The 21,028-nt window shown below is 54.3% G+C and overlaps 1 long non-coding RNA gene across 2 annotated transcripts; it reads right to left on the bottom strand.

The window, feature by feature from the left end:
• Positions 1 to 9,308: 9,308 nt before the first annotated feature.
• LOC309668066 lies at positions 9,309 to 18,628 on the bottom strand. Of its 2 annotated transcripts, XR_014268059.1 has the most exons (6): positions 18,574 to 18,628; positions 14,633 to 16,551; positions 11,369 to 11,568; positions 10,765 to 10,897; positions 10,033 to 10,340; positions 9,309 to 9,689 (listed from the first exon to the last, which is right to left on the bottom strand). It is a non-coding gene; the product is annotated as an uncharacterized lncRNA (long non-coding RNA). The 2 variants fall into 2 exon arrangements; XR_014268060.1 differs by lacking the exon at positions 14,633 to 16,551 and having other exon boundaries at positions 9,444 to 9,689; positions 18,574 to 18,621.
• Positions 18,629 to 21,028: the final 2,400 nt, after the last annotated feature.

Here is a 21,028-nt window from a genome sequence, read left to right as displayed (position 1 = left end):
TTCCACCTTTTGTTTTTAGAAATATGCTTCTATGAACATTCACGTAAAAGCTTTTGTGCAGACATAAGTTTCTATTTCTCTTAGGTATATATTTAGTACTGGAACTGCTGGGTCATAGGGTAACTCTCTGTTTAACACTTGCAGGAACTGTCAAGCTGTTTTGTAAAATGGCCGCACATTTTGTAAAATGGCTCAGACTGTACTTTCTATCCAAAGGTATCCAAAGCCACTTTACATGCAAAATGTTTAAAGTTGACCTTTGCTGCTGCCCAAATCGTAGCCACTGTGGGCAGTCTGCAAGATGGCATCTTAGGTTTCTCAGGAAGAAATTAGAATACACAAAGGGGGAGATAAGTATACAATTACATAATGTAGATTTCATATTTAATTTTATGGGAAAAGCAATATTTAGTGGGCTTTTGGTTTTAACTGGAAATAGCCACTCATTGGGAAATAATTACTCGCTAATGGCCTTAGCGAATCATTCTGGAGCTTCTCCTAGAACAAGAAAACCTAAGTTCTGCTCACAGCAGAACATGGAGATGGTGCCCAGTGCTGGCGAGGCAGCACAGAACAGGGGAGTCGTCGCTGGAGGGAGCGGAAGACAGTGCAGCCACTCTGGAAAGGAGTTGGCCAGCTTCCTAGAAAGCGAAACTACATTGCCCACTTTTCCCCAATGTCACCTCTTGTGAAAGTCAAGTCCGCGTCCCAGCAGGATCCTGACGTTGACATGACTGCCCCTGTCATCCGTTGCCCTGGGAAGGCCCCTGGCGGCTTTCGGTCTGGGGCTCTTCCCAGTCAGGCGAGCGTTTGTGTACAGCTTCTGTGTGGACTTCAGCCTCCATTTCCCTGGGGTAAGTGCCCATGACTGCGGTTGCCGAGTCCTGCGATGGCTGCTTTTTTAGGAAGTTGCACAGTAGGGGAGCGCCTGGCCTGAGCCCCGCGTGCCGGCCTCTGCCCATCTCTCTGCTGCCTCAACCCCAGGAGGGAAGGTTCACGTGGACCAGTGCTCCCTCTGCACCTGCTGTGCCCTCGGTCCTCAGGGTCACAGGGCTTCCCCAGAGCACGGGCGGCGTGGGCCCCTCCCTGAGTCCTGCTCCACCCCCACCTCATCCGGGTGCCCCGTCCCCCGTGGCTTTGGTGGGAGGGTCTCAAGGAAGGAGCCCCTCCTCCGAGCCTACTCCACCCTCAGCCCCCCCTCCCACAGAGTTTCCATCCCGAGGCCAGGCCCGTGGGGCTCCCGCAGCAGCAGCGTTGGGACTGCCGGGTTTCTGAAGTTCAGTTCAGACTCCATCTACCCAGAGTCAGAGCCCACAGGTCAGGGCTCGGCCCACGCCAGCCACAGGTCCACGTTGTCCTCTGCGCTTGTGGCCGACAGGCTGTGTCAGGAGTTCCCACGCTCCCAGCCCGAATTCCGTTTATTGACTAGCGCAGGGCCCCAGAACACAGGCACCCAGTTCACGGACTAGAGCACCGGGCTATTATAAAGGAACAGCCAGGTGGAAGGAGGAGGTGGGGAGGCGTGGGGCGGGGCGCGGGGCTTCCAAGTCGCCTACAGGCACCCACCCCACAGCTCTCTGAACCCCGTGTTTACCGAGATTTTGTTCCATGAGCATGATTACATCGGTGGCCATGGGCAACGGATTCATGTTGCAACCCCTGGCCCTCTCCCCTCCCAGGAGGTGGGCAGACAGGGGGGTTCTAAGATGCAACCCGGCCTGTGGCTTTAGATTTAGGAGCTGTGTACCAGGACTAGGGGCCAAAACCGGAACCGTTTCTCCCGTAATTTACAGCGTGGCTCCTGCTGGGCACGGACGCTTGGGGACAACGGGAGGCTGAAGAACATGGCGTCCACCTTCACCCTCTCCCTCCTCTCTTGGCTGAGCCCTGTGGCGGTGCGGGTTCCCAGTGGGCCCAACCCCCGGGACCTGTCCCTTCAGGTCCTCCCAACTGCCTGACACCCCTCTGCCCCCAGCGTGGACCCCAGAGCCCTCAGCTCTTCCCACTCCTGGTCCAGCAGGACGGGGTCCCCGTGGCCCCTGGACAGGCAGGCGATGGGCAGCCCGGCGCCTCCCGGGAGGCAGCCCCGTGGGGTGGGGAGGGGGGCGGGCACTGCGAGCCACCCATGGTCGAGTTCGTCACCTTGGTGCGTGGCATGGGGCGCCGTGGCTAAACACATCTTGATGGCCAGGATCAGACCCAGCTCTGCCACCAGCTGGCTGGGTCCCCAGAGGCTGGTCACTGGACCCCATTGTCCCTGTTCACCATCTGCAACGTGCGTGACCCGAGGACCCCCTCACAGGTGGTCGTGAGGCCTGACCGAGTCGGTTTGTGTGGAGGACAGAGAACAGTGAGGCCAGCAGATGAGGAAAGAGCTTGTCACTCATGGTTCTGGGCAGGGGCAAGCCTCATCACCTAGGGCCTCCCCGGAGCACGAGAGTTTGGCAGGAATGAGGGAAGGGGTAGCTGGGAACTGGAGCCTGAGGTGTGGGTGCTGGGGATGGAGCAGGCTCAGGATTGGCTAGAATGACCCCGGGGCTCCGGGCCTCTCCGGGGTGATGAGGGCAGGGGGAAGGTGGCCCCGAGTGTGGGAGCCCCGTACAGAAGGGGCTGGGGTGCAGCCCTGCGCTGGCTGGTTTGCGTCAGAAAGTGACAGACGTGGTGAACGCGGGTACCAGACCCGACCCAGGGCTCAGCGACAGTTCTTGTTTCTCAACACAAACGCTGTCCCGCTTCGGCCGGTGCTGTGCCTTGCGGTGGAGGAAACCGGGACTCAGAGGACTGTGGGACTCCGGCATCCAGGGTGGGGCCTGGGCACGTGGACCCCGAAGTCCTCTGGAGCGACAGGCACATGGAGCTTCGAGGCTGGGGGAGGTGAGGGTGTGGACAGTGGGGCTGCGCAGACTGCCTTGACACTTGAGAACCCCTGGCCCAAAGGACCACGGGGAGGCCTGTGGAGGGGGGCGCCCAGGAGAGGTGGCCTTCTGGCGTGGGGCAGGGTCCTGAGTGCCGCCCCACCCCCCCAGGGCGCCCTGTGCTCCTGCCCAGTCGTGGCCGGTGGGGCCGTGAGGATGCAGGGAGGCCAGTGCCCAGCACGGCGCCTGCTGCCCACAGAGGCCCGACGTCCCTTGGGCTGCTTCTGAGCCAGGCGTGCACGCTCCCCCAGCACCCCTCCTGTCCTCGGACAGGCACGTCTGCTCAGCCCGGGAGCGGGGCTGGGTGCGCTGAGTCCTGGTCTGGGCAGGGGGCGCAGCCTGGGCAGGTCCTCGAGGCGCCCCGCCTGCTGCTGGCCCAGCAGGTGCCCCGGGGAACCGGCCCTTTCCTCTGCGCCCCACGTCGCTTCCTCCCCCAGGCTGGTCCATTTCTACCTGTTTATGCAAACCAGATAAACCCTGAAGGGACAGAAACTTAGTTCCGTTGAAACGGCTGAAGCTTAGGCTGTCACCTTGGGGTAACTCCTGAGGAGGGTCCTAACAGTTAGGACCCGAGGTTCTTTCTTTCCCATCTCCCTCCTCTCATCCGCCTCATCTGCCTCTTCTCCTTGAACCCCCCTCCGTGCCCCGGTCCCCCGATTTTACGGCCGTCTTCTTCCTTCAGAAAATCAAGAGCATCAAGAAGAAGCTGAGGACTTCCCTGTTAGCACAGTGGTTAAGAATCCACCTGCCAATGCAGGAGACATGGGTTTGAGCCTTGGTCCGGGAAGATCCCACATTCCACGGAGCATCTAAGCCCGTGCACCACAACTATTGATCCAGCGCTCTAGAGCCCGTGAGCCACAATTACTGAGCCTGTTTGCCACAACTGCTGAAACCCGTGTGCCTAGAGCCCATGTTCCACAACAAGAGAAGCCACTACAATGAGAAACCTGCTCACCGCAACAAAGACTGTCCCCCGCTCGCCGCAACTAGAGAGAGCCTGTGTGCAGCAACGAAGACCCAATGCAGCCAAAAATAAATTAATTAATAAATTAAATTTTTAATTTTTAAAAAATTTTTAAAAAATAAAAAAAAAGAAGCTGAGTCTCCTGTGCATCGACTTCAACAAGAACCTGAACGGGAACGTGACCTTCCTGACATTCACGGGCGAGGAGCTGGGTGCATGCGGGCCCCGCAGGGTGGTCGAGAGGCGTCCGTGTGCCCTGCCCCCTGGGAGGGCCTTCTCTTGAGGTGCTCAGAGTGTTTGGATCCCAAGGTTCTGGATTGTTACTAGGGGAAGGTGGCCGTCTGTCTACCGAGATTCTGCCCCGAAGTGGGTTGTCCATCGAGACCCCGCCCCGCCCCTGCTCTCTGTGATGTTTCTTTAATCTCACAGGGTCCTCCCGCACCTGACCCGGCGTGGGGTCTTGAAGGGCTGGGACCTGGGCGGCTTTTTCAGCTTCTGCCCTCTTCCTCGAATGCTTTATTTTGAAAACCTCACACCTGTAGGGAAGTGGCAAGAATAGTACCAGGGAGACCCCATGTGCTCCCCGGGCCCGGCCTCCCTACATGGATGCCATGTGTGCTTTTCCTGCGCTGGGGTCTCCAGACACATCGCCAGGATCAAGAGCGCCTCCTGAGTCCCTGGGTGCAGGCTCCCCTCGGGAAGCAGAGCGTGGAGCTGTCCCCCAGCCGTCCCAATGGCAGTGTTCTTTTAAAAATTAATTAATTTTTGGCTGCGTTGGGTCTTCATTGCTGCACGAGGGCTTTCTCTAGTTGTGGCTAGCGGGGGCTGCTATTCGTTGTGGGCACATGCCTCTCATTATGGTGCCTTCTTTCGTTTCGGAGCACGGGCTCTAGATGTGCCGGGTTCTGTAGTTGTGGTTCCCAGGATCTAGAGCACAGGCTCAGTAGTTGTGGCCCATGGGGTTAGTTGATCTGTGGCACGTGGGATCTTCCCTGACCAGGGCTCTAACCTGCGTCCGCTGCATTGGCAGGCGGATTCTTTTTTTTTTTTTTTTGAACCAAAACTTTAATCCCAAGGATTGTCACAAAACATATTACAAATGGCAGCATGAAGAAAAAATTGCACAGTAACTCAAAGTTCAGCTCTACAATATACTCTTAATCTGGCAGGACATTGGTGTCTTGAATACTCTCAAATTCCCAAGTAATATTACAAAGAGCTATGTATTCATGTACAGCAATCACACAGGGGACTTATGACCTAAATCAAAGGTAAACTAACTTTCTTGAAACTTCTTCGATTCTAAAGTCACTGGACAACCTCTTGTCCGGTGTGAAGACTAGTGGAATTTTTAAACCTCTAATCTAGGGTAAGGGTGCAGCTTTCATTTTTACCTGCTGGCTTGTGTTCACAGCACCTTTTAAAGACTGCTTGCTTAACTACAGCTGCATACCATATCCCAGCTACAGAAAGCCTTTTCAATGTTTGCCAGTGTTGTTTCCATAATAGTAAACATCACACTTTAGCTGGGCAGGAGTCAGAGTTTTATTATCAGTGTAGGCAAGAACAAAAATTCAAAGCAAATTCAATTTTGCTTAAGGGAACATTGTAAGGGAACAATTCTTCATATTACATGCCTCATAGGACCCATTTCAAACCATAGAGAATGACACCTTTATGTGTCACTGTCCCAAGAGACAAACAAATGTGAGCAGCTAAAACATTTAAAAAGTGCACCAAGCTTCGGAAGTCTCAAACAAAACTTGAATTTTCTGTACATACTCCTGTCAAATGAAGTTATTTCCTGTACACCACTCCTCTTGCAAAGTGGTCTTCTATTTCCTTTCATTTGACCTAGATCGGCTAGGAGACCTAGAGGAAGATTGGGAGGGCTTGTGATTTCTCTCCAGAAACAGTGATCTCTGTCTTCTCCTATATCTAGAAAGGGACCTGCTCTGGCTGAGGGAGAAGCTTCTCCATCTTGGAGATATGTGGCGAGGTGGAGGACTCCTCCTCCGATAATCATCTCGAGGGCGACGACCCCAAGAAGGAGGCGGTCACGATTTCGACTTCTCTTTTCCCCATTCGACAGGTCCACTCTTACTCGGCAGCCACATAGCGTTCTCCCATCTAGTTCTCGGACAGCATCGGCTGCCTCTCGGGGATCTTCACATTCAACAAGAGTGAAGCTGGGAGGGATTTTAGCAACCCTCACCCTTCAGAGTGGTCCATAATAGCCAAAGCTCATTCCAATTCAGTCTTATTACCACTGTTTCCAAGATTCCCCACATAAACTTTACAGTCCAACGGACGGGAATCACGATGCAAGACCCTCGTGGCTCCTGGGTTTCACGGGCCACAGGGTGATCCCAGGCCTCTAGAATCTGGCAGCTGAATCTGCTCGCACAAGCTGTCCTGTGGGGATGTTTTTCCCCCTATGTGTCCAGCCCGGGGCCCTACTGGCTTGGCCCGGCCTCCTGGGTGAGAGGGTGAACCCCAGCTCCCTGGAGCAGACATTCAGAGCCCTGTTGACTGGACTCACAGGACTGGGGCAGAGCCTGGACATGTGTGGCCAGCCTGGTGGTGTTTGGCCCCGTCTGCAGTTCCAGTTCCAGCTGAGAAAGAGCCTCGCTGTGTAATTTTCTCCTGGTTATGTAAGGATCCCTGGTGTCATTTGACAGAAATGTAGATGGTGTGTTCTTTCTCTGTTTTCTCCCTGCTTCCTCTCCTCTCTCTCTGTCAATGTCTTTCTGTCTGTCTCTCTCTCCCTCTCCCTCTCTGACTCTCCTTCCCTCCTGCTCCCACTCCTTCCTGAGAGAGGATAGACAGAGTGTGAGAGAGGGAGACTCAGAGGGAGAGGGAGGGAGAGGGAGGGAGAGAGAGGGAGGGAGGGAGAGAGAGAGAGGGAGAGGGAAAAGGGAGAGGAAAGAGGGAGAGGGAGAGGGAGAGGAAAGAGGGAGAGGAAAGAGGGAGAGGGAGAGAGGGAGAGGGAGGGAGGTCTCTTCCTCCCTCCCTCTCCCTCTCTCCTCCTTCTCTCCCTCTCTTCCTCACACTCTCTCCCTCTCCCTCCCTCCATCACCCTCCCTCCTTCTCACTCTCCCTCCCTCCCTCTCCCTCTCTCCCTCCCAGAGAGGGAGAGATGGAGGGAGAGGGAGAGGGGGGAGAGAGGGAGGAAGGGAGAGAGACGGAGAGAGAGGGAGGGAAGGAGAGGAAGAGAGGGAGAGGCAGAGAGGCACGGAAACAGGGAGAGGGAGGGAAGGAGAGAAGACTCCTTCCCTCCCTCTCCCTGTTTCTGTGCCTCTCTGCCTCTCCCTCCCTCTCCTTCCTTCCCTCTCCCTCTCCCTATCTCCCTCTCCCTCGTCTCTGCCTCTCCCTCTGTCTCTCACTCTCTGGGAGGGAGTGAGGAGATGGAGAGACGAAGGGAGAGAGAGAGACGGAGAGAGAGAGGGATAGAGGGAGGGAGGGAGAGACGTCTCTCTCTGCCTCCCTCTATCCCCCTCCCTCTCCTTCTCCTACCTCTCTCTCCCTCTCCCACGTCCCTCTCCCTCCCCCTCTCTCTCTCTCCTTCTCCCTCCACCTCCTTCCCTCTCTGGAGAGGGAAGGAGGTGGAGGGAGAAGGAGAGAGAGAGAGGGAGAGGGAGAGAGGGAGGGAGAGAGGGAGAGGGAAAGAGGTAGAGGGAGAGAGGGACAGGGAAAATAGGACAGGGAAAGGGGCAGGGAGAGAGGGAAGGAGAGAGGGAGAGGGAGAGAGGGACAGGGAAAGAGGGACAGGGAAAGAGGGACAGGGAGAGAGGGAGGGAGAGAGGGAGAGGAAGGGACAGAGAGAGGCAGAGGGAGAAATGGAGGGAGAGGGAGAGTGAGAGGCAGGGAGGGAGACGGAGGGAGGGAGAGAGGGAGAAGGGCTGAGGAGGGGGGCTCCCTCCCCCTCCCACGCTCTCCCCACTGCTTTCTCTTTCTTCTGCTTCAACAGACACCAGGCACCTTTTAGATCAGCCCTGAAGTCAACATTGATGCTTGGATGGCCTGACCTCCCCGCTGACTTCCAGCCCTGGACCACAGCTTGGAGATGAAGTCTAAGGGGCCCTGGGTAGTGAGCTGCACAGGCCCCTTCTCTGAAGCCCAATCTCTCCTCGTTTAAGAGGCAGCCGCCAGCTCCCCTCCCTGACTCCCCAAGATTTGGGGCCTTTTTAATATGTGTCCATAATGCCATGAGCTACTATTTAACTTTTCTACGAGGACCCATCTCCCGAAATGCAGTGGTTTTCAGCCTTGGCTGCACTAGAGAACCCCCAGGGATGGGAGAGAAGTCTCTCCCTCCCTCTTTCTCCCTCTCCTTCCGTATCTCCTTCTGCTTCTCTCCCTCTCCCTCTGGGGTGATGCCTGATGAGCTCAGATTCGCAGATGTTCCCCCCATCCCCTCTTTGTTCCTTGCGTGGGGTCTGGGGCTTCTCACTGTGGCCCGGGCACGGCCTTGACATTCAGACATCGGTTCCTGCAAGGACACTTGTGTTTGGTCCATACCGCATGTGGCTGCAGTCTGTGCTTCTGCAGCTTAGCATCTTCAGTAGATGGGGGCTGTGCACGAGCCCTTCGTCTTCCCTGCAGACACCACTGGTGCTTGCCGGGCCTCGCAGGTGATGCGGGGGGCACGGGGGACAGTCCTGTGTCCCCACTTTCTTGGGCTGCAGACAGGCCAAGCGTTGGTCCTGTGGTGACTGGGGGCTTCCAGGGGAACCCCACCGCAAAATTGGAGAGGTGGCCCCAGAGAAGGTGGCGTACGCCTGGGGCCGGGCCTCAACAGCGAGCCACGGGCCACCTGCAGTAACAGGCGTCTCGCCGTCCAGGGGCTGGGTGTTCGGGCGCCGTGGGGATGAGCTGCTCTCTGCACAGCAGCCGAGTTTGTATTGTTGAGCCCGGGGAGGCCCCTGGGTGGCTCCTGGAGAGCCTGGCCGCATTTCTTCCTGCCCTTGGCCTTAGAGCCCATCACGGTTCACGCCATTTCACAGGTTCCAAAAGGACCTGTGTTAATAAAGACCACGTGTTAGGACAGAACAAAAGTGTCTAGAAGTCCGGGCCAGGAGGAGGAGGGAGGGGGATTGGCTGTGCCCGCCAGTGACCTGAGAGCCGTGCCCACCCACAGAGACATGGTCCGGGGCCCCATGGGGAGGGCATGGCCCACGGTCCCCAGCGCCGGCCGTCTCTGGGTTCCAAGAGAAGTGCACGATCCTCGGGGAGCTGGTGAGGTTGCAGGCCCAGAAGTCCTGCCTGCTGGGATTCAGCACGCGTGCCGACTCCGTGCTGGAGATGAACATGGCCAAGACCAGCCAGGTGGTGGCCACTTTCCTAGGTAATCCCGCCTCCATCTGAGTCCCGGTGGGGAGGGCGTCAGGCGGACCTTAACTGGACGTGGTGCTGCCTGAGACCCCACTGTGTCAGCCCTTTGGGGTCGCCTTCCCGGACCCTTCATTCTTCCTCGAGGGGTGCAGGGTGGGGGGCGACTGGGGGGCCGCCACAGGAACGTAGCCGAGCCTCTCCCCTCCACCCGCAGATGAGCTGGCCCAGAAGCTGAAGCCCCTCGGAGAGCAGGAGCGGCCGTGATCCTGGAGCTAAAGAAGGCTGAGTGCCAGAGGCGGGGCCTGCACTTTGACGGGCCCATCAACACCTGGGACCTGCGCTACTACATGAACCAGGGGGAGGAGACGCGCTACCACGAGAACCAGTAGCTGCTCAATGAGTCCTTCCCCATGCAGGTGGTCACGCGCGGGCTGCTGGGCATCTCCCAGGAGCTGCTGCGGCTGACCTTCGACCTGGAGGAGGGCGCCAACGTGTGTCACGAAGACGTGACACGGTCCAGGACGCGGCCTTGGGCAAGGTAATCCATCGGCAAGTTCTACCTGGACCTCTACCCTCGGTGCGTGTGTGCGGGAACCTGTCGCCATGGGCCGGAGCTCCTCTGCGGAAGCTGAGCCTCACCCCACGTCCCTCCCCAGGGAAGGGAAGTCCGGGCACGCGGCCTGCTTTGGCCTGCAGCCGGGCTGCCTGCAACAGGATGGGAACCGCCAGATCGCCATCATGGCCATGGTGACCAACTTCACCAAGCCCACGCCCGACCCTCTCTCCCTGCTGCAGCACGATGAACTGGAGACCTACTTCCACGAGTTCTGGCAAGCAATGCACCAGCTCCACTCTCAGGTGGGTGCGGGCGCGGGGCTGCGGGCAGGGGCCAGGGAGGGCCCGGGCGCACGTGGACCTCAGGCAGGTCCTCGCCACGGGATTTTTCCGCTGATGTCACCCCGCACGTGGCGACGGCCTCGGTGTCAGCTTCCATCATCAAAGCCCATGCACTGGGCACGTAAACAATGGAAATGGATGTCCTTGAGACTCTGGAGGCTGGAAGCCCCAGATCAAGGAGTCAGGACTGGTTCCCTGCATGTTAAGTACATGTACTCAAGAGTTGCCTTTAAAAAAGACAAAAGAAAAGAAAGGCACGTTGCATGCAAATCTGGTGACAGGCGGTGATGAGAACCAGAGGGAAGGCTCTGGGGCTGGGAACGCCGCACCCTGTGAGGCCCTGGGGCTGCTGCCAGTTTCGGTGGAGGCTCAGCAAGTCCCAGTGACTTCCCCATGGGGGCCCCCCAGCTGAGCGTCTGGGCCCAGGACCCACTGCTCGTTCAGTCTTCCTGTGGTCAGCCCTTCGTCCTGAGAGCAATGTTTTCACAGGCTGCACCCGAGTGTGTGGGGACAGTTTCCTGAGCTGTGCAGCCATCACTACTGCCCTGTTTTGGAACATTTCCATCAGCCCAAAAATGTCCTTAGTTATCACTCCCTCTCCTCCCCAGCCCCTGACAACCAGGAACCCACTCTCTGACTCTATGGATCTACCTGTTCTGGACGTTTCCCCTCAGTAGGATCACACCCTGTGTGTCCTTCTGTGTCTGACTTCTCTCGCTGAGCATCGTGTTCTCAGGGTCCATGCACGTGGCAGCGAGTGTCAGGGCTTCACCCCTTTGCGTGGCTGAGGGCCGGAAAAACGAAAAAGGAAAAGAAAGGCACATTGCCTGCGAGTCTGGTGACAGCCGGTGATGAGAACCAGAGGGAAGGCTCTGGGGCCGGGGGCACCGCACCCTGTGAGGCCTTGGTGCTGATGCCAGTCTCGGTGGGGCACGGGCAGCACCAACCCCCAGGGGCTGCGGGACAATCTCATCAAGTCGCGGCAGGCCAACCCAGGTGGGGCCGGGCCAAGGGAAGGGAAGGGGGATCCCGGACCGCCCGGCTGGGAAGCACGGCCTGGACACAGTGCCATCCCCCCGTCTCCTTCCTCCCGCTGGCTAGGCCTCTTCAACCTGCGCCAGATCTTCCTGGCCGAGGTGGACCAGGTCCTGCACACGCAGACGTCCGCAGACCGGGCCTAGGAGAATGCCCGCCTCTGCCAGAATATCCTTGGGGGCCGAGCCATCCCCGGTAGCCAAGCGTGAGCCTGGCCCACCTTAGCGGTCGGTTGGCGGCTACTGCCCAGGTCAAGAGGATCATCTGGTGGTGTGTGAAAGGGGACCGACTGACAGGCTCTGGCCGAGGCCCAGAGACCTCTGGCCTCTTCCTGCCTCAGTTCCTTGGCTGATCCCTCCAGCTGTGGCCCACGGAGTCCGAGGGTGGGGTGGGCGTATATGCACGTGCTTTCTGGAGAGCCTAGAAAAGGCAGGAGAGGGCTTCATAGCCTTGACAGAACGCGTCGACGAGGTTTGTCCATGTGTGTCGGTGTGGACACGCGGTTCACTCCCTTGTGAGTGCTTTAACCCACGCTCTCCCCATGCTGGAGGGCGAGCCCTGACTCATCCCTCAGAGCCTCGGCAGCTGACCTTGTAAGAGGCTTAGGGGTGAACCCTTGTGAGCTTCAGCAGAAAGTCGGCAAAGATTGATTTGTGTCCCTCCACTGAGCTGCCCGCAAGGTCCCCGTTTTCTAGAAGTGTTGGGCCAATACTCCTTCTAGTGTCAGGGAACTCAGACAGGGCTGTTTGAGGACCCCTGCTCTGGGGAAGGGGCACTGAGCGGCCAGGGGGCCGGGCAGGAGCCTCTCGGCGTGTGTCCCAGGGACCCACCTGCCTGAGACCTTCGGCCGCCTGGCAGGAAGATACAACGCCCAGTCCTATGGCTACCTGTGCAGCGAGGTGTACTCCGCGAACACGTTCCACACACACTTCAAGCAGGAGGGCGTCCTGAGTGGCAAGGTGAGAGTCCGTCCTGCCGCACAGACCAACACGGAGGTCCTTGACCTGGGCCGCCTGGGCCTGCCAGGCTCTTGAGGGCCCTGCCCTGGACCTCCTGCTCCCCTGCTCTTTGTTCAGTCACAGAAGAGGTGGCCGCACCCACACCCTCAGTGAAGGCGGAGCTCCACACTCATGCAGCCCCGACCCTCTCGCCAGGCTGCCATGGACTACAGAAGCTCTATCTTGAGGCCAGGTGGCTTCGAGGATGCCAAGGGTATGGTGAAGCTCTTCCTGGGTTGCGACCCCATGGAGGACGCCTTCCTCCTGAGCAAAGGGCTGCAGGTTGAGGGCTGCAAGCCGCCGGCCTGCTGACGGCACGGGGTTCTGCTCACACAGGCAGGCCCGGTGCCTTAGCGCCCCGCCGGGGCGGGTGAGGGGCCACGTGTCCTCCCAGCCCCTGAGTCCCTGGCGGCCGGCCTCGGCCAAAAGCCTCCACCTGGACGTGTCTGGAGAGCCTGGCGTCAAGGCTCCCCCTTGTTGCACTAATGCAATCCCTTCCTGGGGAGCTTTCCTGCTTACAAAACTGTTCTTTGAAAACACAGCCATTAATAAAAAGACTCCACTCCTGGTCTCTGCCTGCGGTCCCTTCCACCACAGGAGCGGCATGGGGGCCGTCACACTGGGGGGAGTTCTGACCTTGGTCGGGGATCAACCCTGCGGCCTTTGCAGGCTGCTCTCTGCTGGTGTAGCGTCTGGGTCACTGGGACATGGCAGAGCTGTGGGGTGAGTTCAGACGGGGATGGCTCCCCCCACCCCGGCCAGGCCGGCTCTCCAGTGAGGGGGTGTCAGGTTCCTGCTGGCCTCTCACCAGGCACTGTTTGGCATGTGAGGGGCTGTGATTGGCAGCAGCTGGTTCTGGTGCTGGGCATAGCTGCGGGAAACCCAGCTGTGGCTGTCCCTGTCCCCGTGTCCTGTCCTCCTGCTCACGGCCGGCCGGGTGGCTCCCTCGGGTCATCGGCAGCTGGTGAAGTCTGGACCACAGCAAGGGGCCGCCTTCCTGGGTACTAGCAATTCTTCCCAAAGGCCTTAGGGATGTGTTTTGGTGGCAGTAGGAATTCAGAGAGGGTGCTGCCACAGTGGAATGGTAGGGTGGGTCTGGCCCATCCCGTGTGTCCTTCCCTCGCCTTTGAGCTCCTCGGGAGCCCTGCCTCTGGCCCTTCGCCCCCAAAAGGACGCCAGGCAGCGGAGCGAGAGCACGGGCAGCGCCCCGACCTTCTCCCTGGGGCCCAGGCGGGCAGGCTGTGCCACTTTCTGTCCTCCCCTCAGCCTGCCCGCCCGTTCTCACCCGCCCTGGACCAGTCGGCTGTGGACCAGGCTGTGGAGTCTGCCCTTCTGCAGACCCGACTCAGCTCCCTGCACCCACTTCTGTGCCTTCTGTGTTCTGGGCTGGTCACAGGCCCAGAGCCGGTGGGCAGGCACCCCGTGGCCGGGAGGGTTGTTCCTGCGAATTCCCTGCAGCTCGAAAAGGAGCACAGCCGGTCTTCCATTTGGCACTTCTAGATGCACATGGAAGAGGCGTGTCGGGGCCTGGGGTCTGCTCGTCTTTCCGTGCACAGAGACCCCCGATGGTCCCCGTGCAAAGTCCAGGTGTGGCGTTGGCACCCCAGCCGTGTGCCGGGCAGTCTGTGGCGGGCACCACAGGCCTCGGGCTGGTGGGCCACAGGGTTCCCGAGTGGCAGGTCAGGACTGAGAGGGTGAGGCCTTTCCCCAGGTCCAGGGCCCAGACTGACGCCGGCTGGAGGCCCCTCTGCTCACCGCCCGCACCCCCCAGCCCCTGCCCTCACGTGAGCCCCCAGGGCTAAGCTCAGGTGTTGGATGCCCAGGCTCTCCGGCAGCGCAGCCCGTTCTCACTCCTCCGTGGTCACTGAAGGACTTGGAAGCACGTTGCCCCACAGAGACTGCTGTTGCCCGAGCTCTGGGCAGGAGGCAGGGAGGAGGGGCACAGGGCCCTGCAGGGGTGTGGTTGCCGGGGCAGCCGGAGCAGCTCCACACAGGACGTAAGAGAATCTCACCAAAAACAGTGCATTTCTCCAGCCGCCCTGGGACCTGAGCTCAGGCCCTGGGGAAGGAAGGGGCAGCAGTGCAGCTGTTAGCTGTCACTGGGTGGTCGAGTGTGTCCCGGTGCCACCTCTTAGATCCTGCCCCGTCCCCTTGCTGGGTTGCGACCGGACCCCTGCGAATCGGGTTCTCACTCCTCCCCATCCCCTACGCCTGCTCCATGAAGGTGGAAGGAACACATTTTTAAAAAGGTTGGAGCTTGGGCTTCCCTGGTGACCCAGTGATTAAGAATCTGCCTGCCAATGCAGGGGAACAAGGGTTGAAGCCCTGGTCTGGGAAGTTTCCACACGCCGCAGAGCAACAAAGCCCACACACTACAACTACTGAGCCTGCCCTCTAGAGCCCGCAAGACACAACTACAGATGCCCACGTGCCTAGACCCCATCCTCCGCAACAAGAGAAGCCACAGCAATGAGAAGCCCATGCACCGCAAGCAATGAGAAGCCCACGCACCGCAACGAAGTGTAGCCCCTGCTCGCCGCAACTGGAGAAAGCACGCACGCAGCAAGGAAGAGCCAACACAGCCAAAAATAAATAAATTAAATAAATAAATAAAATTTAAAAATTCATATTAAAAACCTATTAATGAGATTTTTAAAAATAGTCAGTTAGTCAGTTAGTCAGTTAGTTAGTTAATTGTGCCGGGTCTTAGTTGCCACAGGCTGGCTCCTTAGTTGTGGTAATCAGATATTTTATATTCTTTTTTGTGCCTGAACAAAGACCTCAGAATCCAGTATCTATTTGATAACGCTCACAGCTTAGCTCAGCACGGAATAGCCACATTGTTTTTCTTTGGCTGCTATGTACCAAACAGCCTTTTGTACTCTTTTACCAAATGCACGTATTTAATACTTGTTTTAAAAAACATAGTGAGATCTCAAAACTTTAAATTAACTAAAGTAAGATTCTCTCTGTAGTACTACTTATTCGACCAACACCACCTGATAACACTGGTGTGGTGCACTGAACCTTACTCTAGCATATCGGGATAAACCCTGTTTCGGCACGTGTTCATCCTCCAAGTCCCCAAGGCTTCTCACACACTGCCCAGTGAAACTGCTTCCTGCTTGGGAAAGAGTGCCCCAGTTCGTTTCTTTAGAAGCCTGAAGGCTATGTAAGCCCTCCAAAAGGTTAGAAGGCAAAGAACAACCCTAAAACTGGCACATTTGTTTAAAAAAAATCACTTGCCAATATTACAAGAGCCAGCTTGCTTTCACTTGTGACACGGTTTCTTAGGAGGCAAGGGATGTGGCCATGTGACTTGGACAAGCTGTTTCCCTCGGCCTCAGTGTCACACCTGTGAGTCGGCAGTCTGACTAAACTTAATCACAGACATCTGAATAAGGATCATGAACAGTGGCATCTAATTTCCAAAGTCAAAACAGGAGAATGTCCTTTACAACAGGACGTCAAGTCTACCTCAATGATATTGCTAGCCTTGAATCCAGTGCTTCTCACTCAGTGCAATTGTGCCCCCCAGGGGACATCTGGGAAAGTCTGAAGGTGAATTCAGTTGTCACAACTGGGAGGAGAGAGAGGGAATGTTATGGACATCTACTGAGTAGAGGTCAGGACCTTGCTAAACACTCTACGATGCACAGGACTCACACCCACAGCAAAGGTTTATCTGGCCCCAAAAGTCAATGCCTTGGTTGAGAAACCCTGCCTTACAGCAAACCACGGATACTCATCTTTAGCACGAAACAGGGCATTTACTACCCACCTGTAAACCTACAGACTTCCCGAATTACACAGCTAATCCTGTGGCAGGACTGAAATAGATAGCGTGTGACCATCTAGTATTATCTAGGTTTGCCCCTCAAGTCACATGGGACAGTGCTAGAGACTGACATTTTCTATATTGGAGGCCTTTGGCAAGCCACCAGTTTTCTAACCTAAAACGTCTAAGCAGCATTATTATAATATACATAATAACATGACAATTCTGCTTTTATAGAGAAATTAGATGTGGGAAAGTAGCTTATCTGACTTCAGAAGCAAATGCTTTAAACGCATCACATCTGCTGGTTTGACTGTTAAATCTTGACAGCTCGAGAGGTAGGAAGGTAGACAGGAGAGAACAGACCAAAGTTATGGGCCTGCTGAGTCCTCGGGTCTAACCATAATAAACTTCGTACTTTCCTGGATCCAGGGGTGTGTTCTAACACCCTCTCAGTCCCTTATGGTCCATAGACAGACCAGGTGTAAATTCAGAATTACCAGCAATTGTAGCAAAATAAGGCAGAGTTAAGAAACTTAAACGGGAGCCTTACTTGGTCTTCTTCATAGAGAAAAATCACCTGATTTTGCTTTTTCAGGGTCTTCCTCAGGTTTCTGTTTGGCAGGGCTGTCACACACAGTAAGGCCAACTGTTATGTTAGGTCAGCCACACCCTAGACTTCCAGTGTGCAGAAAACAACTTATATTCCTCCCTACCAAGAGTACCCTCTGTTCAGAAAGATTCAGGGCATGGACACCCTCTTCCCTCCAAGGAGAAGCCCGTTTTGCCAGGACATTAAAACAAGTTTCGAGCTTAATGTTTCTTTGGATGACATGTTTCAAATACCACCGTTTTGCAAACGCTAAGAAATAATGGATCTAGACTCTGATCAACGGCTGCTAGAATCAACGAAGAGACATTACATGCCTCTGATGGACAGCCCCATACCGTCAATGAAGTCGCACAAAATAAAGCTGGAATCTGATCAGGACTCTAGACTTAACTACCAGTTGACAGAAAACTGGAGACAAGGGAACACGTTAACCACCAAAACGATGCAGTCAGCCAGACCTAGAAGCTATTAGACAAAAGACCTATTTTCTTTAAATAAATGGCAAGAAAATAAGGAATCTATCACTTGAAAGGCTTAAGGAACAAATCAACCAAACTCTGTTACACAAGGGGAGGTATGAACACTGCTATATATTTGTTAATAAGGAACTCTTACACTTCATAAGGCATGTTTTGTCTTCTTCAAAAGACTGTTTGCTAGATGTTAGCAATTATAGCAAAATATGAATAAAAAACTTGTCAGAGAAAGAGACCTTGTCATCTAGAAATATCGTATTTGTGGATAAGATGACATGTCCGATTTGTTTCAAAGTAATCCAACTGGGGGTCATGGGTGTGTATGGAGTTGTAATCCATTTGGAATAATTTTCACTTGGAGCATATGAGGGTATAGATGAAACAACAGCCAGGAGCTGTTAACTGTTCATACTGGGTGATAGATACACAGGGGTTCATTTTACTATCCTTGGTATTTTGTGTATGTACATTTGAAGTTTCCTATGCTAAGAGTGAAAATGGAAGAGGTCTTCAGAAATGCTGTTCATCAATGTCTAAAAACAGAATATCAAAAGGAAGACCTAAGCAATGTGGAAGTCAGAATTACTAAGTTACATTCTACTAATTCTATATGTGTTTTACAAAAAACAGTTGGCCCCTAAAATGGGGGCTGCCCATTCATTATATACTGACCCCCTTGTGAAATGAGATGTGATGGTGGTCTGCCTGGTAGCTGGCCTTGTAATCCTGGGGTTACATGAGACTTCAGCTGCTTACAGAAAAGAAACAAAAAAGACACTATGAATAAATAGTTCACAGCCAAGGTACAGTTCTTCAGCATTAGCAAGCTGGCGCAGAGACCAGGTTCTGAGGATTAAGTATCCTTCTCTTATTCTAAGCAACCACCATCTTGATAAAGTCAGCAAATTAGCACCTGCCAGTTTGCTAGGCCATTTTAACACAAGCTCTTGTATGAAGGGCCCAACCCTGAGACGGACAAGGAAACAGAGCCTCTGCTTATTTCATCAGACGATGAAGTGGCCAAGCACCTGATCTGAGCTCAAGTCCCAGGCTCTTATTTTTAAAAATTCCAGAAGAGTTACTCTGACTACAAGCGGGGAAGGAGACTAAGAATAAATGTTTAGTTTCAACAGGCATGTAACTTACAAGTCATAAATAACAGCAGCTCCTGTTTTTTTATACCTCATAAATTCAACCACATTTGGGGATCTAATGCTCTATAACTTGGTCGAAGACAAAAATTTTAAGTATATATCTAAGGTAGTTAGAAGTATACACAAGAGGGAATTCCACGGCGGTCCAGTGGTTAAGACTCGGCACTCTCACTGCCGAGGGCCCAGGTTCGATCCCTGGTTGGAGAACTAAGATCGTACAAGCCGAGCAACACAGCCACTCCCCACCCTTCCAAAAAAAAAAAAAAAAAAAAGATACCCAAAAAACAAGTACTGTCGGTGGAGGGTTTGTGTGTGGGGGGAAAAGACAGACCCTATGGCACCAAGTCTGTCCTCCCCTTAGGCGGTACCAGACTCCAACGAGGTCAAACGAGTCAAGTGCTCTTACATTTTGTTTCTCCATCGGACTTGCTTCTCCTGGGCATGCAAAGTTTGGAAACAGGTTTGCGGAACATCTTTTTCTCTGCTATTTCCACTCTGCACTCCTCACTACTTGTCTGGCTCCCATTTTCTAGACATCCATTCACTTTCCAACTGAAAGCATGAGCTCCGTTCTCCAAGGACAAATCTGTATTTAAAAGGGATTTGACTTGTGCCAGGTAGTCCTGCTACAGCAGGAAAGGATAATTTAAGTAGCAGTGAATGTAAACAAGTGGCCATGAGAGAATAAGGAAACACATGCGCTTCCTTTATAACTATCAGGTAACAGGGAGAGGTGGGATTATCCTGCCTACCTGGTCACAGACAAGTTACATGGCAGGAAACGTCTTCTAGCCGCCGGGATGCTGACGACTTACTTCTGATAATTCTTCTTTATGTAATTTGGTTTCCAAGTCACATAACTGATTCTTTATTTCTTTCTGCAGAAATTCAGGCAAGAGATTCCATTTCTCCTTCACGCATTCCTAAGGGAAGGATATAGGTTTAGAAGTCTCCACATTCCCAAGCTATGAACCAATGGACTAATACACAAATAGTTACACTGCCTGGTCACATAACAATGACTGAATGGCAGGCAATGCTGAGTAGGCCAAAAAGAAAACTAAATATTCACAAGACATGTTCCTGTTGTCTTCGTTAACATCATACCACACCATCTCCAGAGTAGTGAAAAAGGAAAGATTAGAGGTGAAACAGACACATAATAGCATACTAGAACAAACCTGATTTTGAAAAACAATGTGACCAGGACAAATTATAATCCAGACTTGATGGAAAGGAACCCAGACTGGGAAACTCGATGAGTTACCAAAAGCTAACCAATAATAGCCTGTTAGTCCAGCACATTAGACAAAAACATCCACGTTATCCTCAACTTCAGGGAAAAGGCAGCCAATTCCACTTAAATTTGTTTTTAGGAACTACATAGTGTCTGTCAAACGGTCACATTTGATCATACATGTTGTTAAGGTGGAGATTACCTTACCTTTTCTGTTAAACTATCTCTTTCCAAATCTTTGAGCCTGGGGGAAGAAAAAGGGAAGAAACAAATACTTGTTCAGCAACATTGTCTACCTGTAAGAATACCACAGTTTAAAGAAGTTTGGAAAGAAGTTTAACATGAATGTTAGAAAAAAATACAATGGCTTTTCCCTCCCCCAGTGTCTAGAATGCCCTAAGGTAATGCCTACACGTTAAGAAGTTATTTTCAATATGAATGAGGTCCCCCTTTTGAGGGGTGGTTTTCTGATGTGGTAAGAGATGGTATAGGAGCTCTAGACCAACATTTTTTCTTTTTTTTTTTTTAACGTTATTTTAAAGACACAGGGAAAGGGGAAGCAGGTCACACAGTTGGGTTCCTTCCCAAGCTAATTGACCTATAGGTGGTCTTCCTCCAGTTGGACCTGACAAGATTTCATAGAAGGGCATACAGAGGTTAGAAAGAGTGGACCAGGGTGACAGTATGCTGTGGGGAACAGCCAGCTAACTTTCCCAAAGGCCAGGATGGGGTGGTGGCAGCATTCTGAGGAGGAATATACGAAAATGGAGGAGTCAAGGCATCTGGGGCAGCAGGGGGTGCCTACACACAAGCAAGAGAGATGAAGCTAGAAAAGTTGGCTGGCACCTCACCCAAGAGCTCATCCTTGCAAATGTTTGTACTTAGTCATTCAGAAGTGCAGAACTGTCATGAGTTTAGCTGGAAAATCATGGCCTGATTTGGTTCTTGAAGATTAGTATCTTGCCTCTTTGGGGAGGAAGGCAGCGAAAAGAAGAAAGGAACAAAACTAGAAGACACCGAGGAAATGGGGAGGCTGCTGTTCCTGGCCTGGGCGCTGACTCTGGGCAGCTGGGTGCGAACAGGGCTAACCAGCTGGGCGAGCGTCCCTCAGCAGAGGGGCAGCACCCTGGGCAGGCGCTGGGCCTCCACCATCTATGGATCCTCCCCTCCAGCACCCAGGCTAGGTAGTCAGTTACCAGCAGCCCAAAGGGCAGGAACAGAGCTCTGCCAGGCTGGCCTTCCCAGAGGGCACGTGTAAGCAGCACAGCCAGGAAGGTGAGCGACAGGCTTTGCTGGCTTGTCGGGAAGGAGGGCGACGTCTGGCTCGGCACGGCTGGAGTCAGCGCTAGCCTCCCCTCGGACACGGGCACTGGGCCCCCGGTCTCAGGCGCACACAGGCCTCCAAAGCCCTTCCCTCAGGATGGCGCTCAGACCCTCCACCCAGCCCACCCTCCCGCCCCAAACACCAGCAGGTCAAGCACCACTCAGAGAAGGGGGCCTTTAAAGGGCTTTAGAAAATCTTAGAATCCGGATATGGAAGCTACTATGTTTCACTTGTAGCTGAGAGCTCTGCTCCCAGAGCACAGGATGGCTGAGGGGGGCGAGACAGGAGGGTCTCGCTGTG

This window comes from Balaenoptera physalus, assembly GCF_965194825.1.
Source record: "Balaenoptera physalus genome assembly, chromosome: 10".
NCBI lineage: Eukaryota > Metazoa > Chordata > Mammalia > Artiodactyla > Balaenopteridae > Balaenoptera > Balaenoptera physalus.
The sequence above is the reverse complement of the archived record's forward strand: the minus strand, read 5'-3'. Positions and strand labels throughout refer to the sequence as shown.